Consider the following 19,902-nt stretch of genomic DNA (forward strand, 5'->3'; position numbering starts at 1 on the left):
ACCAATCAGCCAATCACATGGCAGTAGGGATGCAACAATACCAATTTTTTCAAACCGATATGATACCGATACTTGGATCTGAGTACTTGCCGATACAGAGTACAAAAATCGATACTTCTACCACACACACACACACACACACACACACACACAAATGCAATGAATTGGAAGACAGGTTTTATTTTATTCTCTGCCGATAAAAAATAATATCTTAATAAAAATGACCCCAAAAAAATTTCAAGTGAAAAATAAGCACTTCTGTTAAATTATTGCAGAGTCTCCACATTGTAATTTAACAAAATATCACTGAACTATTGGCACTGTCCTGAGCTTTCGGAATAATAAATAAACACTTCTGTTTGGAATAAAATAAATACAAATTAGGTTTGACAGTAAAATAAACTTTTAAATTATTGCAGAGTGTCCATATTGTAAACAAACAAACAAAATAACGAAAGTATTTGGCATTGACAAACAAACTCCTCATCTGCCCGTGGATCATCAGTCCACTGTGCCGTTAAACCGAGGACTGACATCGCACATACTGCTTGTCTTTACCTCTTCAGAAAGTTTTGGCACCATTATCTCCCTGATGTATGGGCGGTTGGGAATTTCATATCGCGGCTCGAGTATGCTGAGAAGACGGTGCAATCCTATGTTTTCCACGACCGGCATTGGCTGGTCATCCAGAGCGATAAAATGAGTCAGAGCCTCTGTTATTTTAACTGCCCGTGGATTTTCTCTTGACATTTTTCTTCGCTTTTCCAAAACCTGAGTTAAAGTTGGCTGTTCCGGTCCACACTGCTGACATTTTGTTTAGCCTAGCTACAGCAGCCTCCAGTTTCTCTTTTTTATCTGGAGCTGCCAGTCTCACTCGCCTAACCCTGTGCCTGTTTAGCGCGGGATGTCCCCCTAGTGGCCAATCTAAAAAACTACAACAGAAATGACAAGCCACCCTCTGATTAATGAAATAAGTTAGTATCTGTTCATGGTATCGGTTAACTTTTACGAGTATGAGTACACACACATTTTACAGTATCGGCCCCGATACCCGATACCAGTATCAGTATCGGTGCATCCCTACATGGCAGCAACTCATGCATGCATTTAGGCAAATAGACATTGATCAAGCAACCTGTTGAACTTCAGAGTGGGGAAGAAATGTGATTTAAGTGATTCTGAATGTGGAGTGGTTGTTGATACCAGACAGGCTGGTCTGAGTGGTTCAAAAGCTGTAGATATACTGGGATTTCCCCACACAACCACCTCTATAGTCTACAGAGAATGAGCTGACAAAAGAGACCATATCCAGTGAGAAGGTCTGCCTTACTGATGCCAAAGGCAAAATCAAAAGTCAAAATAATCACTTGTTGCATCCAAAGTATGAAGAAGAGCATCTACAAACACCACGTGTATCAAAAGACCACGCTGGACTCCACTCCTATTGGTTAAGAACATCAAACTAAGACTACAATTTGCACCGGCTCAACAGAAGATTGGAACAATGTTACCTGATCAACCAATTCTTGACTTCTGCTGTGACATTTGGAGGGTAGGCTCAGAACAACTAAAAGCACGGATCCATCCGGCCGTTTGTAATCGGTTCATGCTGGTGGGGGTTCAGTAATGGGGGGATATTTTATTGGCACATGGACACATGTTAATATGGACCAAGGAATGTTTCCCGCACCTTGTTTAATCTGTGCAGTGAAGAAAGTAGTTCTGCAGGCTAAAGGTTGTCCAGCCTGGTACTAGCAAGATCCAGCTAAGAAAATGTGCAATAAATGCAAATTCTTATCAAGGGCCTACTGATGTTAACAAAAAAGGTTTGTCAGTTTTCAGTGATGTTCATGATATAAAGCTTGTTTTTGATTGATTGATTGATTGATTGGTAATTTATTTCAACATGTGAACAATATACAAGTACATTTAGAAAAGAAAATGAGAGAGAAAAAAAAGTACTATACAAATTACATATAAAATAAAAAGAAGTTCTGATTAATTTACATGTTGAAAGGGAGTGGGAAGAAGTAAACACTTATTTAATCCCACCCCTTTGCCATAAATTATCAGTTAATATTTAGTCAGCTTCCTTACTGATATAATTTGTAATAAAAATAGTGAACAGATTTCTGATATACTATATACTATAATATCACATCATGTTTTTTTTTTTAAATAGAGACATTCACTTAATTTAAATATTTTAATTTTCTTTATAGTTCGAGAAGATCATATTTTTATAACTCTTTTTGAACAGTTTTATGTTTGAACATTGCTTTAATTCCATATTCAGACTGTTCCATAGTTTCACTCCATGAACAGAAACACAAAAGCCTTTTCTTGTAGTACGTACCTTCATTGTTTTGAAGTTACAAAAACCCCTTAAATTATAACTTCCTTCTTTCAAAAAAAAACATACTCTGAATATTACCTGGCAGTTCTTTATTTTTTGCTTTGAATAGAATTTGTGCTGTTTGGAATTTTACTAGATCGTCAATTTTCAATATTTCAGACTATAAAAATAGTGAGTTTGTATGTTCCCTGTAACCTGCATTGTGGATGATTCGAATTGCTTTTTTTTGAAGAGTAAAAAGTGAATGTAATGTGGTTTTATAGTTATTGCCCCAGACCTCTGCACAATAGCTTAAGTATGGTGAAACCAGTGAACAGTAGAGAATATGAAGTGATGTTCTGTCGAATACCTGTTTTGCCTTGTTTAGTATTGCAATGCTTTGTGATACTTTGGAATGAATATATCTTACGTGAGCTCTCCAGTTACGTTTTTCATCTATTATTACCCCCAGAAATTTTAAAGCTCTAAAACAATTCAAAATCCCTACAATGGCTAAAGACTCGTAGAAAACATCTTCGTCACACATTTTGACCTCCACAGAGATGAGGAAGTAGCATGAATGAAATTAACCATGTGCTACAGCATTTTTCTAAACAATCATGGGCACTAATGGTTATGCTAGAGGAGGACCAACCGCCGTCTAATCAAGTGCTGCTTTGAGCATTATAGCCAATAGACCATACACGCTACATACACATAAGTGCGCTCACGCGTGCTCAGCCAAACAAGCATACACCCATAGTGACTGAGGAGCTTCATTAAGAGCATATTTCTGCATGGTAACCATCTGCTGGCTATCACTTGTGTTGAGCTAATGACTCTAATACTGTTTAATTGCATACATCTCGCTGTCAGGGGGGAATACTGCACTCCCTCCACTCTACACAGGTGGTAACACTCCACACTGAGAGGCCACCAGTGTTAGTGTGAAGGAGTGAGTCTTTGCTGGAATCCATGAAATGCAGCATTCATGCTTTAAGTATATAAAAGAAAAATACATATCGATGAATGTGTATTTGTTACAGTCCGTGTAAAAAGGAATCAGCAAATGATAAACTAAATATATAAAATTTTACATTTTAGTTCGTTTACTTTGGCAAAGCTAATTTTCTCAACACTGCTTAACCTCTTAACAGAGGGCAGTAATGACAGTTTAAGCCCTTAGTTTTTGGGTAGAGTAAAATGGTTTAGAAACCATTTGATTATAGGATGTCCTCACAAATGTAGCCAAACAAACATTTGTGTGTATGTGTAGGTAGATATGCTGTTAATGTCGCTAGCGCTATGTGTGGGTGCATGTGGTTGTTCAGGCATGAATACCCATTTATCCCACAATACTAACAAAGACATTGATTCACCATTACAGTATACTGTATGCTACAAAAAAGGCAATTAGCTCTCCATCTCCTACGCTTGGCAAGGCTTAAAGTGGTTAATGGCTATTGATACTGAGGGGAAAGCAGCTTGTCAATAGAGCCGTGCTAAGGCTCTTTCTTTAAAAAGAGAATGGGATAACATAATGGTTGAACAGACAGCCAAGGCCACTGTCAAGTAAATTGTACTAGCTATGTGTATAGTCATTGTTTTGACCTGGATCTGACTGTGGGGAGATGAGTCCATCCATCCATCTAATTGAGTCCATCACAATCCTTATTCTCATCTAAAGAGCTGCACGTGTTTGATTTTAAGTCTTCTACCTTGAAAGGCACGAGCTGCCGACTCAGCCAATCTTCAACAACCTGCAAAGCTGGGCAGACAATCGTGAACACGAGCACCTAAATTATGTATACATGTGAGTCACATATGATTATTAGTTAAAAGAGCTGAGGCCTCAAACAGAGAGAAATATTATACTAGACACTATTTATCAGTGGTAGTTACACACATACATACATACTGACAAACATGCAATTAAATCACTTCCTGTGAACCAAATAGTCCATTTACAGGCAGAAGATGAGATGGTGGTAAATGAAGTGGATGCAATGGCTTCCCAAACTTGCAATCCTTTCTGTGTCAACTACAGTTGCCAGCAGCAAGCGGCTAAAGCGTGGAGAAATTAATGGAGGAGAGATGACAGGTGTGGTACGCACATACACATATCAATAGATGCGCATTTGAGGCTAAAAGCACCAATTTTTGGCTGTAACTGCTGTGTTTCTGTGACATGTATCAATCCACCTCCAACCAACACATCTACATGAACGTTACGGAGAAAGTGCAGTTGCACACACATCCTGTCACCTACATGCACAAACACTCCAGGTTGCTGTTGGTGGTAATGGTGTTTTGCAGCACCCTGAGGTGTAATAGGCCTAGGCAGTGCTCTGTCGGGGCCATTAGCTTGCTGTAGTTCATATAATTACACAAAATGGGCACTCTGGCAAACAGTGGGTACTAATGTAGGAGTGGGGCACCGTAGCATGCACAGGTAAGAGCCGACACAGGATGGCACAGCCAAGCTGCATGTAGCAGGATGTGATGTTGTCTCTATGGGTAATTTGGCCGTTTTGTTGCCATATTAAATGAACAAAGTAAATGTTGATGGGAGTTTTTTTTATGCACTGTCACCACTGATCAGCACAATGCCATAATTATCAAACAGGTGTATTTACTATTTATAGACTGGTGATCTGTTAAGACTGGTTCCTGAGCAAGAATGGCTAGGCTAACTGTTAACATGCACCAAAATCAATTCGCAAAAAAGACAAAAACCTGAAAGCTTGATCCTTCACAACATTCTCAGGTTCTATTTGATGTCAGTGCAGCAGAGCTCTTTAACTCAAACAGCTCTGAACAATAGGTAGGTGGGGCTTCCGTCATAATCAAACCTACTGTTTGCAAGGTGCAGCCAATCAGAAGAAAGCTGGCTTAAAGGAGGGGTGGTGGTGGGATTTTAATTTTGACCTGTTAATCACATCAGTCTTCTTTTTCATTAAGCAGAATGAAAATATAGACCTAGATAAGAGTGTAACAGATCCCCTTTAAACGGTCTATCTCAGGGGTCGGCAACCCTAGGCACGCGTGGCAGCTGATGGCACGACCATAGCTGGACTGGCCATCGGGCATACCGGGCATTTGCTCGGTGGGCTGATGATTCTTTTTTTTTTTTTTTTTTTTTGTAACGGTATAAACAATGGAAGGTGGTGGATTGGCCAGATGCTGGCCGGTGTGTAAAAATAAGTCAGTTGTTTGGTGGTGGCTATGGCGGAGCTTACACAGTTTCAGTAACATTAGCAAGTGGTGGAGGCCAGCAGGTGGATGAGGGAAAGGGGAGGCAAGAGGAGATACCCGAGGCGGCCGCCGGTCCGAGTGTCAGGTGAACTGAACTTCAGGTAAGAAGCTATGACCTGCACTCTATCTGGGTCAGATATAAACCAAGTTTAGGTGGAGTTTATTTTCGTTCCACTGACTTTTTGCAGTCAGTTACAATAACTCGTACTGCGTACTAGCTAGCATGACGGAGTTTCTATACAGCTGGGTGGGTGCTATGATGTTACTGATAGTGAACTTTATTTTATTCATAAGGTTAGTTAGTAGAGTTGCCAACCATCCTGTACAAACGGAATCGTCTCGTATTCAGAGAAAATATCACACGTTTCGTATTGAGGTGAAAAGGAACACAGTTTGTTCCGAACTTCAGCTACAATGAAAAAGACACAAAGCTGGAGTTAATTTGTCATTACGCTGCAGCTGCTGCTTCTTCTCTCATTCTCTCCCCCTCCCTCTCCTGTTGCTACTTCAATCATGAAACTGATCAATGATCAGCTGATCGTCTCACTTGTTTGTTTATCGCCCACTTTGCACCAGAAAGACGAAACCAGCTGATGTTGCGCTAAACAACAGCAGCACGTTTAAGCTTGATCAGCTGTTGTTAGAATTTATTTAATATTAATTTCTAGTATCAGCTGATGTTTGCTGGAGCCACAGCTGTAAAAGCTGCTGGTCATGATATCGGTTTGGTTATCTGGTGAGAGGGAAACATGAAGATGAAACCAGGAGATGTCCTTACTGAATCATCAGAGCTGAACAGGTGATGGAGAAACAGGTTTACCTTTTAGGTGACATGAATGAGTTGAAGGGAAGTTATGAACTGTTTCTGAGAAACAAATAACACCAGGATCCTTTTCTAAGTAGCTGCCAGCTGGTAACTGTGCAGGGGCGGGTCTAGGAAAGTTTTGCCAGGGGGGCCAGGTAGGGCATTAACAGGGAGAGGGGGGCACAAAGAAATACTTTCTTATTCTCATTTAAAATGTCTCACTTTTAATAAATAATTATCTGAAGCTTACAACCAAAGTTTTTATCTGATGTAAAATGTATAGAAATCATACATATACCAACAAGACAGTGTAATCAGTGTCACATTGCAGAGGCCTTGTTGACAGTATTTGGCTCTACATATCTGTGTGAGCAGATTTTCTCTCACACGAGTGTCCTCAGGTAGCCGTCTGAATGCTGGACACTCGGAGACCTGTGTCTCTGAGTGGGAGACCAGAGATCACATTAACATGTGTGTCTCTGTATTAACAAACATGCCATATTGGCTTAGTTTATTTTTCTTATCATTGTTGTGAGGAGACCATAAATAGCATTTGTATTTTCTGTTGTACAGTTCATTTGCTGTTATGGATAACAAGTGTCTGTTTTTTTGTTTCAAAATAGCTGATAACTATTCGCTGATAGCTGCCAACATCTGCGAACAAATATAATTCTATAAAGTGGTTCTATATAGTGTGTAACTGTTCATATAGAGCGTTACTAAATTTATTGCTAATGCAATCATATAGCACATTGACTTCTGAGGAAATTTTAGATGGCACTCATCATCAGAAAGGTTACCTACCCCTGGTCTATCTTAACCCTTTAAAGCCGGTCGGAGCGGGCACGCTCCGTTTTGCGTAACTATTTTTAAATCGCGGTAGAACTGCAACCACGTAAGCTAGCGCAATAATTTCTTTTGCATATGAAACCGGAGGAGTTGTACTTACATCTTATGCCATCAGCTTGATCTAGGTCACAGTTTCCTTCCACATATAGCTTTGCAAAAACTGCATAAAAATCACTTGCAGCAACAAAAACATAATATTCCAAAAACACGCTTTGCTGATCCGAGCAGCTGTTCGTAACACCGGAAGTGACGTCATTTTGCAGAAATGTAGTTTTTTTCCTTTTTTTTACCATCAGGGCCTTATGAGCCTAAAGTTGTGTTTTTAAAGGTTATGTTTGACTTTATGACTTTCTGTGTCGTTTCTGGGATGCTTAGAACTCATATTGTACTGCTGGAAATAGTTTATTTTGATGCATATGCTGCTTTTTTTTGCAAATTTGCATTATAATATTTATTTTCGTTTTTCCTGCAGTATATAAAAATTGGTGTATTTCAAAAAAAAAACTATGAAGACACTTAAAATAAATTTCCTGTGGTGGGAAACTATTTTGTGCAACTTTTTTGTATTTACAGTTTTGAGGGATAAACCTCAAAACTAAACAAAACAAAATATATGTTAAAAAAACAAAAACGATTTCAATTTTTTTTGTAGTTTTCTGCAATTTATGTAATTACTATACACTTAATGCATACATATTATTAAAATTTGGGCTATAATGGTTGTATTGATGTATATAAACTTGAAATGCTCCCAAAAATGGCACTACAGCATGTAAAAATATAATATAAGCTCTGGCGGACTTGGTTCTATGGTAGGTCTTAAAGGGTTAACAAACGTAAGAAATCTGCTTTGCTCAGTTATGCGCTTCTGGAGTCACAAAAGCCCAAAAAAATCTTTTGAAGAGGTTAAATATGCCAAGCTAATTCAACAATTACTAATATATCTGCTGAGCAGTAGATCAAAACTAAACCGAAAACAAAATAAACAAGCTCATAAAAGGTCTTTTTTAATGCATTATAAATAAAATACATACATTTATATCTCGAGGAGACAGTGGATCTGGCCAGCACCTTTGGTGATTTAAATACTGCGGGGGAGTGAATGGGATTAAAGAATGAGAAAATGGCAGACTGCTTGAAAGCTTTCAGTACACATGGAACTACAAGTGTGGGTGTTCTCATTTATCATTTGGATACTCCAACCTCACAATAAAGACCTGTTTTAATGGCTTTGATAAGTACAATAAAAAAGCGTGTATGGATACTCTGTTATGGGAAAAATGCCTTTGCTTTCCACAGTTAAGTTATAGGGAGCTAGCTTTGCATCCATTTGGTATCAGTCAATGCCAACCCAATGACAAGTTCATAACCTTTGGAACAATCCCGCCAGAAGCAATTTAAGCGGTGAAACAGTCGTCTCTCCTTTTGTGCATTGAAGCATTTACAGTGATATTTCCCCTCGATTTTCAGCGAGTGCAATATCAAAGTACATAAGCACTCAATATTTAACCATTTGGCCCTGCTCCATATCAACAATTATCAACTAAATTCTAGCAAAACTGTTTCGTTGTCACACTTTCAAACATGAAATGCATGAAACCATATCGCATATATGAGCCCAATATGTAACACGTGGATGCCCCGTGAACTCTACTACAATAAATCAAACAAAAGCAAAAATGGAGACTAAACAGTTTATCTCAAACCATCACCAAGTTCAGAAAGGTTAATGCCCTCCTAATCACGAGTTCGAGATCTATGATAAAAACCACAGAGCAGAAGTGCGTTGGTGATTGCTTTGACTGCATAGAAGGGTATTTGAATTTAAAACTCAATATTTATGTCTCAGTTCATGACCCAGAGCGTTCCTCAAAAACTCTTTTCTTCTCTCTTAAAAATCTATTTCTCCCTCTCCTGCTGCACTCTGTTTATTCCTCACGAGCAGGTCGATATAGCTGTTTATTTGGCATTTTTGTATCTTAACTGAGTTGAGAAGGGGGCATGCAGTTAGCTTACAGGCTGACAGAGCAACTCCTGTTTTTTATTATCTCAGGGAAAAAAGGGAAAAAGCTGTAAACTTCCCATTACTATTGTGCTCACTTGGGATGATGTATTTGCATTTGTGAACACGTCTTTCGCGCAAATACACACTTCCTTACTTCAAGTCTACTCAATACCATGCCGTGATTGATGACTGACTTTCCAAGCAGCTTCGGTCATCAAAATCGTACCGCAAATTAATTCACAGTACAAGCCGGCACGAGTTAGCCTGAAAGCAAACTTTGGCTGTCGATGATGGAAAGCGTGTAGGCGTAAGAAAAGCCATAAGAAAAGGATGTCACGGAGTAAACGGGAGGATGGGGTGGAGGGTTACACAATTACTTCCACCATATAAGCTCTGAGTTTTCCGGTCCTTTATTCCTCTCCTCTTGTTTTGGCACGAATAGATTCACATGCCAAATTGGACGCAGCACTTAATCAGCAAGGTGATTATTAAAAGCTGTTTACCGGAGGTGGCCTTGTCTCACTTTTGACACTATTGACTACAGTGTCATCAATCAGAGCAGCTACGAACCCCTGTGAGCGTTTGCTGACGCAAACCAAGTTTGGGAAGAAAGTTCAGAGAGAAAATGAGAAGGTCTTTGTTGTGATAAATGGGTGAAAAGTATGGAATTAATGATCAGAGGTGGGACCGGCTTCTGTACGCGAAATTGCAAGGTGTTGATCTTGACAGCGACTTGCTCGTGTACACATATGCAAGCAAAGACAAAAAAAGAAAAGTTAATCAGGACAACAAACTTTAAGCTTGAGAAAAGGGCAAGAAAAACAACGTTTTACCACATGGCACCTTATTTTCTTTCTAGTAGAGGACTCGTTGGATCACACTGTTCACAACATACTGCAGCGTTTATGTTGACAGGATAAAACATCTAGAGTGACCAGATGTCCTGATTAAATCATCAGAGCTCCAATTTGTCCTGGCGTCTCGACAGGGACACACTCTGTTCTGATAATTAGACTGAATGGATTTTTTGAGTTTTCTTCTTGCAAAGGAGACCTCTGTGAGTTGTGTCACAGAGTAAAATAATTGCATTATTATTTAGAAATGGGTGGTGCAGATAAGCACTCTAAATAGGGAAAATGCTTGTTTCTCTTCTCTTTTATAAAGACCAGCGGCAGGGTAAGCTTTTTGTCCTGACAACAGTCTATTTACATATATTCTATATTACAACACAAGAGTGGTGCACTTGCCCGTTTTTGCAATGCATTTATGTTATATTGGAATTTTTGCTTTCTGCTCATAGTCCAGGAAAAAAACCAAAAAGGATCTTATACAAGGTTTTGCTCCTTGCGCCCTGTGACAGTGATTGAAATAGCGCTGACATTTCCAGAACACTCTGGTTCCTTTGGAGTACCCCTTCTTTCCGTTATTGTCGAGGCTGGCTAACCCAAGGCGTTCTCCACACGTAACTGATCTGAGGACAGCAGCTGACATTTACAAAGGTCCACAGTTTTTTCACACACCATTAATTAAAGTGAGAACAAATCTTTTTCTCCCTCTTTGGCTCTTCCACCTCTCACTTCCGTCACGACCGATCACCTCGGTGCCTTGTTGAAAAAACTGTAATCGTTTACACAGAACTAAAAGCTTTGTACTCACACAAAACGCTTGGCCTCACATTAACAATCACAAGGATCGAGCATCCTCGGGATAGAGACTATTCAGCAGTCCTTACTAATACAAATCTCAAGGTAACAATATTAGATGGCCATGGTCAGTTTAGTTGCATACACTGTATAGAATGATGCCCTGATGCATGATTAACAGAAGTTGTTGAAAACACATAGAGCTGGAGATTGACGCTTTGCATGCACTGATCATAAATATGAATGTCACTGCCATCTTGAGCTTACAATAAAGTCTTTGAACTGTTATTTTAGGTGAAAGCATTGCACAACATACATCTTTAAGAAAAAAGAAACAAGGTGAGAAATGTACATACACCCTGTGAGATGATTAATTCTGCAGTGCTGAAAGTTACAAAATGTCTTTAACTTGTCAAGGCCAAGGGCAGTAAATTTTCTGTTAGTAATCATGACTGAGTATAGCCTGTAGCTTCTCTGCGTGCCACTGCAAACCTTTTTTGTAATGCCATATATGGATGTGCCATTCTGTAGTAGCTGGATTACCTGTGCTACCTGAATGGGCTGCAGGGACAGTCTCATCCTACCAGTAGTGAAAAGTAGAACAGGGCGATATGGCCAAAAAAATATATCACGATATATATTTGAAAATTTCAATTAAATGTAATAAACTCTGTTTTCATGGATGCCTGGATGTTAAACTTCATAGTTACATCCGGTAAAGCAGCAATGCTGATCGTTTTATTAAGGATGAAAGAATTCAGACGGCTTTTAACTCTCAGTGATGCTGCAGTGATCGTTTAACTTTGGGACCTGAAGGGACGGGGTTTAGGTCCCTGATTACACCCAGATTAACGAGCACCTTAGTCCGACAAATACGGCAATAACGAAGGCCTGCTTGCATGTTCTACAAAAAAATGTGCTTTTCTGTGTATCTGACGGACAAACACCACACAAGTGATATTGCACCATTTTTAAAAACCAGTTCTGGTTCATCCGTTTCACTCAACAATCCGCTTTACCCCCTTCTCATTCTCCGTTGCCTTTTTCGGCTTTTTCGGCCATGTGCGTACGAAAACTAAGGGACTGCGCATGCGCGTTTTACCCATATTCTATCGCGATATTTCATTTTCTTATCGTTGCCTAACATTGTACCGGTATTACTGTGAACGGTATAATATGGCCCCAGCCCCAGTGAAAAGGACACAAACTAAAGACCAAACTAGAGGAAAATCAGGCAAGAGCGAGAAAGCAGAAGGGAGCGAGTGATAGTGTGTGGCCGTTATCCACAAACCCATTCCTTTTTTGGGGGGGGGTTGCCTTTCCAGTGTACCTGCTGTCACTTTTATTTGCATCAAAGCAGGTGAACTGGATTCACAATGGTTTATGGTTCGTAACTGGACAGACAAATATCCCTAAAGTTGAACATACTTTGTGTTATATTGTGGTAATCAAGTGTTGGCTTAATTTTACAGAGGAGATAAAGCTTGGTTAATCCTGACTATGTGAAAAAAGGTGGGGGTGGGGGGTGGACTGGGAAAAAAAAGGTAAAGCTTCAGATGTTTAAACACAATTTCCAGAGGTATGTGGGAAATCAAGTCCAAGAACGCTGTATTAAACTGTTAAGCATGTCATCTTTCTCTAGTACTTGTTTTCTACCAGGGAAGGCGTAACATTGTAACATTGTAACATTGTAACATTGTAACATTGTTTGTAACAGTAAAGTTGGCAGACAATCTCAAAATTCTTTAGCATAATCTCCAATCATCAGTTGAAACTTGGACACAAGGAAGCACAATGTTAACAAAGTTTTGACCTCAAATCCATCAAAAAATATATTTAACAGTTAAAAGTCAGTTTTGCATCAGAAAGCAACCATTTTAACTAAAAAACTAATTGGAAGCAAGACCATAATATTCATGTTCATCACCAGAACATGTAAACATTTGACTGCAGGTGTACATTATGCAGTAGAAACAAAAACAGGAGTACATCATCAGTGAATATGAGTTGGTATTAAAATCCAAACAAGAAGCAGCATCAAACTGAATTTATGGCTAGTGGTCATTGCTCATTTTGAAAACATCACAAACAAAGCACGGTTATATGGTTCTTACATGTGAATCTTAAGGGACTTATGAATACTAGTCAAACTCGCAGGCCATAGTCAAGTCTTAGAAACCAAAGAGGAGACGCTTTTATTGTCACTTAGGAGTTCTGCAGTGGCAATGTTAGCGTCTGCAGGCATTACAGACTAATGGGAATGTGCTGACTGTGCTGGCCTTTCCTATAAACAGCAGTGCAAACACATACCTGCATTATATCCCCCTGCTTGCCCATTACTGTGCGTACAGTATGTGGCTGTGTGCTTCAAAGTGGTCGCATGCTAGTAGACTCACAAATGTGTGAATGAAATAGTATTGTGTGACAGAGAACAGCTTTTGTGCTTGTTTATGTTGTCATGTCTATGGACGTGTGACTCTGAGTGACAGAGGGAAAAAGAGTCCATGGAAATGTGGTGCACCGACTTATCCATGCAGCCCAGGCCGGCAGTTTGCGGTAGTGTGCTAGCTGAGGTGGAACGGTGAAAGGCAGATTGCTTAGGGAGTGCCATACTCCTGCTTTTCATTTTGCAGCTTAACCAATCCAATCCCACAACCAAGAGAGGAGATTCACAGCTACTCTCCCTACTATGTTTGATAACAATGCATGAATTATCCTTTTAAATTACTTTCTGCATGCGTTTTTTAATTAAAACTATTAAAGTGAATCAGTCATTCGCGGTCCCTCTGAGGACCCTGAGAATGTAACTCGCCAGCAGTTTGTCATACGCCGCTGCTCCTCACATTCTACGTTTAACATTAAAGTCAATTAGCTCACGTTTTTTTCCACAGCTAGTGACTACACTGCAGTGACTGGGCAGAATTAGAGAACTCGGTATATCACCAGAATAAACAGAAGAACGAGGTTGAGGCTTTTCGAGTATTCAATCTAGAACAAAAACGTTATCCATAGATTTTCAAGAGCATATCGTTTTCCACCTGAACAAAGCTCAAATCAATCAAAACAATTTAGAACTGTGAGCTGAACAAGCTGTTAATGTTGTACTGTTCTAACTAGCTGCTACAAGTGAACTTTCCCTCCAGGCCTGGGGAAATTGGAGAAGCAATTCAGTGTAATAATGAGCAGATTGATTGAAACTGGTTGGAAACCTTTATTATACCACTGCAAGCGTGTGTTACGTGTTTACATGCATGTTGTAGCAGATGATATAAGGAGGAGACGTCTCCCTTAAAGAATGTTAAATAGGAATGGAAAAGAGTTGAGTAATGCCAGAGATGCTGATCTGAGGCAAACAACATCCCCACTGGGACAAGCATGAAATAAACATGTTGTTGCACTGAGATGTGCTTATTAGAAGTTCTCAAAAGTTTGGTGACAGAGATATGTAAAGATGTGGATTTATTGTTTTCATTGGTTTAATGAATCTCTAACTGGAATTGCTGTGGTGCCATGAGCCAGAGATGTCAATTGGAAGAAGGGTATTAAGCCAGCACTCCTCGCAGACATGGAAAGAAACTCTGAAGACGACAGGCTTTATTTAAAAAACTTTTTAAGAATTTAATTGAGTTACATTTTACAAATTTTACAAATGAAAACCTCTTTGCCCCATTTTTGCTCAAGCTGAACAATAATTTGGGCTTTTAGGCAGCAGCAAACGTGTAACACTGCAAAAGGGGCTGCGCCGCATTCGAATCACAAGATAAAAAGGAAAACGTCTTTGTGAAAAAGAATACAGAACAATTTTGTCTCCAATATCTGGTTTTCATAATTGCTGAAAGCCAAAAATGAAACGGAAAACAAAATTTGATTAATCGCGCAGCACTACTAGAATCCTTCTACTATTTATGTTGTAAAAGATAAAGTTCAATGAAGCGAGAGAAAAAGGCGATAGCAAGAAAAAGAATAAATGCCAGAGAGATAAATGGCAAAAGAATGAAAGCCAGAATGAAATAAAGAGACCAGGAAAAAGAGAAATATAAAGCTGAGACTCAAAGAAATAAAAAGTGGCAAAAAAACCCCAGAGAAGTTAGGAATTAGTAAGAGAAAGAAAAGACTAATCGAGATTGTGAGAAAGATTGAAAGAGAAGGAAAAGCAGGCTTGAGAGGAGAGGGATGATGTGAGGGTTGCTGGATAAAGCATGTGGAGATAAGGTCTGTTCAACAGGCCCTTAAGAACCTGGCAGGTCCACGTTTAAACTCTAAGGCTCAGCGGATCAGAGGCAGAAATCTCTTGGAATTAAACCCCTAAAGCTGATAGAAGAAGAAATCTTTACTTTTCTTTCCACGCAGACACTAATCTGTATCAAAAAACTTGGTAAATTGAATTAGCAAATGAGAGAAAACAAACCATTTCCCCCCCCTTAAGGCAATATGCCTGTCAAAGGCAAACAAAAGTAAAGGTTTGTATATTTTCATGTAATACTTTCTGTAATTTTAACTCAAATCCACAATTTCAATATATTCGTGATATATAAATATATATATAAATAAATATGCATCCAGTCCGTAACATAAACAAACTGCTACACACAGAGGACATCTGTGTTCCATTACGTACAGACAACAACTTCCCGTGAAGACATAAACAAATAGATGATGAGAGCTCATTTGTTGTGCACCGGGTGGGGGAAAATGTCAGGATGACATTTGGCTGTAGCTATTTATGAGTATGTGTGTTGTTTCTCGTGTGTATCTGTGGGTGACTGAGTACCTACTGTGGCTATAAAATCAAAATATTTCAAGGAAAAGGAGGAAAATATAATCTAAAATATAGTTCAATCAATGTGGGATGTGCTGGACAAACAAGACAGATCTGTGGAGATCAACCCATTAATAACTTAGAGGATGTCATGCTAACAATCCCCTAATGACACAAAAGGTTAGCAAGGACTTTGTGTGTGGATAGTCTCAAACTGCAGAAACCCATTTAAAAAAATAAAATAAAAAAATTGAACCACCTTAAGTTCTGTCTGAATTGGACTCCAACAAGAAGTACCAGTTTATTTAAGCTCGATATGAAGAATACTAAAGGACAGACGAGTCAGTCAGTGTCTCATCTTCAGACTTTGATAGCCTCCAGTGTCTCGCTGAGTGGATGAACCATCTTTAATCAACTGGCCTCCACCTAAAACACACATTTTTCAGAACTGTAACCAATTCATGCGACTTTTGAAGACTTCTTCACATTTATTACCTGATGAAACAAGAGGCACAGAAAAGATGGTGTGAGGTCATGACCGTCAAATATCAAGAACACAAGTAAAGCCATTTGATTGCTGCTTGTATTCATTTCACTCTTTTCATTCTATATAACCGACTGAGGGGCTCTGAAGTCAAACGGACCTGTGTAGGACCTCTGAAGTACTACGAGTCACTTCTTTTAACAAATAAAAACTATGTTATTAGCTGATCAGCTGATATCCACTCAGTACCGAGCTGTGCTACATCAGTCATCCAATGAGATTAACCATAACTCAGAAATACGAGTAAAAATATACCTCTTTAACATAGGTAACGCAGTTTACATATCTTCCAACCATAAGGCAGCTGTGCTTTCAGTGTTTTTGCAAACCAGATACTGCAGTCCTTTTGTTTATTGGCTCCATTCTGAAATGTGGTTATTGCCTCAAGCCTCAAGTGCCTGCAAGCTGCAAACCAAAGCAGGCTCGGCTTTAATTAATCATCCGTAAGACTGGTCTAAATAAAACTGTCTCAGGAACAACAAGAGGAAAGTGTGCAACACGTATTTATGGTCTCGGTGCAAAAACTTTTCTCTCCTCCGTGGCACTAAAGTTGCATCTGTTCTTACTCTCCCATTAAGATTCTCTCGTTCCTCAAAACCTCACATTTCCTGTCATTTTCATGAGAACAAACTGTTTACCGCTGCATCGGCCGCATGCAAAACAGTCAGAAAGTCACACTTTAAACTCGGAAGTGTAAGTATGTGTCCTTGTGTATTGTGCACAATACAAAATCAAATCAAATACACACACATGCACTTAAAGCACATTTAAGACAAAAAGTTATAATGTAAACACTGTGCAAGCTTAAAAGAGTGTGTATTTTTGAGCTTCACATAGTGGTTAGAAGAGGAACTCACACCTAGCGACGGCACTTATGCAGGCACAAGCATTACAAAGTGTCCATCTGTCCAATCCTAACACTTGTGTTTAGCAAAGCAGATCTGCTCAGCTGTCTGGACAGTCAAAACATCTTGTGAGCATCTTATATCCTCCATGTCAATGTTATCTCAAGTATCACGTAAGATTACTTCTCAGTCTCATCCTCCTCCTTATGATGTTTTTTATATTTCTGACTTGTGAACACACAAGTGAGAAGACTCAAAGGACTACAAGATATCAACAATAAACAAGAGAGAAAGGTCAGAGATAAGATAAGGAAGGAGCAGAGAAAGTAGAGGGAAATGTTAAAAAGAAGAAAAATAGAGAACAGAGCACTGAGAAAAACCCAAACGGATAAGTTAGAAGAATACAACAAGACAGAATCAGAGAGAGCTGCCAAAGAGCAGAGATGAGGTTTATATGTGACGATGCTAGAATGTGTTGCTACCGTTAAGAAGGCGAGTCCCCCCAGTGAGCTGGCAACCAAAGTCACCTTCTGGCAGCTGTCTACTGTCATCTACTAATGCACTCACAACGACTTTTGAACCTCGCAGTTAATGACCAGGGAGGTAATGGAGAGGGATGTAGGCCATGAACAACTCCGCAGTCTGGCAGACTGTTTTAATATTGCTTTCGCACAACCGACAGATTCATCTGCATAGAGTAAATCACCACCAGCATCACCAACTGGACAGAAAAACCAGCACCGTGTGTAACTTCCTGCGTACATCTGTAGCGTTCGGACAGCCCACACAGGTTTGAACCTCTCAAGTATCATGACTTATAAATGTGAAGTGGAAATTCAACACACTGAGCAAGTTCTGCCTCGAAAACTATGGAACAACAATTATCTTGGGAAGTACTCAATCCATCTAGGACGTGCTGCGTGTGAAGAGTCTCCTGTTAGTTACTTCAAAAGGTTTATTCAATAACACTTCAGTCGACGCAGTTAAGGTTCTGCAGTTTTGCCGTCTACTGACCAAAATCTGAAGTATTTTGGTGCTCAGAGTGCAAATCGCTCTCTCTGCAGCCGAAAGGGTTTCGATTTTTCTGCCATCATTACTACACAGTTGCTGCAGAATTATTCCAAGCCTAAACTAATCCCCTGCTGGGACAAAGCAGCTGGGAATTTTATTTTTTAAGATCTTTTTTTTTATTCCTCCATATAGACACAAGCTACAACAATTACCCTAGTTAATTCACCGATCTGTGCAGAAGTCTTGAGCCACCCATCACTTTTTTAAATATTTTGCTTCCAGGGAGTCTGAATTTATTATTACTTTTTAAAAAGTGCTCCAGGTGTTCTGGCTACTTTTCCCCCTCATTTTCAGACCAGTCCTTGTATCTGACCATTTTGATTTTATTGTTTTTGTTTTATTGAACTTGGTTAACACTAACCTATGAATCATTCAAACACATATAATAGTAAATTTAGCAAAAAACCTGTTTTAAAATGTGTCTTTAGGTGCTTTGTAACAAGCAGCCTGTCTAACAAAGCCATAATTTGTTTCAGTTTCTGTTAACACAGTCTAACAGGAATGATTGCACTGGCAAGGTGACTCCCAAAACACTTGAGGCACCTCAACATGGTGTGCAGTGTGTGGATAAAAAAAATCTGAGGAAAGTGGACAAGTGGAAGATTAAAGAAGAAGTCCAATCCATCCATTTTTAACCGCTCCGTGGTAACAGCAGCCTAAGCATATAAACCAAGACCTCCCTCACTCTAGCCACCTCCTTGAGCTCACCCAGGAGAACACCAAGGAGTTTCCCATCAAGCCGAGAGATATAATCTCTCTGGTATGTCCTGGTCTCTTCCCAGTAGGACATTCCCAGAACATCTTGCCCAGGATGTGCCCAGAAGATGTTGAAACTACCTCAACCAGCTCCTTCCGATGTGGAGGAATAGCAAATCTACTTTGAGTGATTGGGGGTGCCGTTCAGGTGCATCCGCCTCCCCGGCAGCAGACCACGCCCCACCACAGCTGTGCAGTCAAAAACAGGCTCACTGCAGTCACTAAGGGTGAACAGTATTACATTCTCACTAAATGAGATTGAGATATATATATATATACATATATATATATATATATATATATATATATATATATATATATATATATATATAAAATCTCTGTTCACATGTTTCTGGATTTCTTTTTTGTAAGACTAAGACTGAACTTTATTTTTCCATGTTTGGCAATATTCACATTCTGTTTAACTTGATGCATTTTTGAAGAAGTGGTGCAGACTAATGAAGCAGTCTAGTTACAAAAGTTACAAATAGTTGTTTGAAATGAAAGTTGTTTGTTTAAATTTTTTTTTTTACCAAAGGCATTATTGTGAATGAGTTTATTATCTAAATAAAGGTAATGATGTAAAAAGCCTGAGAACCACTGCTTTAGAGAAAGCTCTTTCACACTTCTCGTATCTGCAATTTTGTCTTTTCGCTCACTATTGACCAGAAAATGAACAGCTTTGCTTTAATACTCAATTCTCTTGTCACCATGACAAACTGGTCCAGTGTCTACATCACTGGACTCGCCGCAATTCATCTGTCAATCTCCCACTGCCCTCTCCAAGCTCCCAAGACATTTGGGGCAGTAACTTGTCCATGACCTGCAGTGGGAACTCCCAACTTTTCCAGTTATGGACCATGACCTATTGCCATTCGCTCTTCTGAGACTGTTCAGTCTTTTAAATCTCGTTTAAAGACCCATCTTTTTACTCTGGCTTTGAGGTAAGATAGTTTGATTATCACTTGGTTGGTTTCTATGTTTGTCTCGTCGTGCGTTGTATTTGTCTTATTTTATTTTATTTTTATTTTTTTT

At 39.3% G+C, this 19,902-nt stretch overlaps 1 protein-coding gene and 1 long non-coding RNA gene across 4 annotated transcripts in view; both read right to left on the reverse strand.

Annotated features, from left to right (window-relative positions):
- The window catches only part of tbc1d22a (TBC1 domain family, member 22a), a 174,182-nt gene that overhangs the window by 10,906 nt on the left and 143,374 nt on the right, over positions 1–19,902 (reverse strand). The gene's annotated exons all lie outside the window — the stretch shown is intronic.
- On the reverse strand, positions 866–19,141 carry LOC146499719 (uncharacterized). Its single transcript, XR_014870160.1, has 2 exons — positions 7,153–19,141; positions 866–7,114 (listed from the first exon to the last, which is right to left on the reverse strand). It is a non-coding gene; the product is annotated as an uncharacterized LOC146499719 (long non-coding RNA).

The sequence above is a fragment of the Neolamprologus multifasciatus genome, chromosome 17 (assembly GCF_963576455.1).
Source record: "Neolamprologus multifasciatus chromosome 17, fNeoMul1.2, whole genome shotgun sequence".
Lineage (NCBI taxonomy): Eukaryota > Metazoa > Chordata > Actinopteri > Cichliformes > Cichlidae > Neolamprologus > Neolamprologus multifasciatus.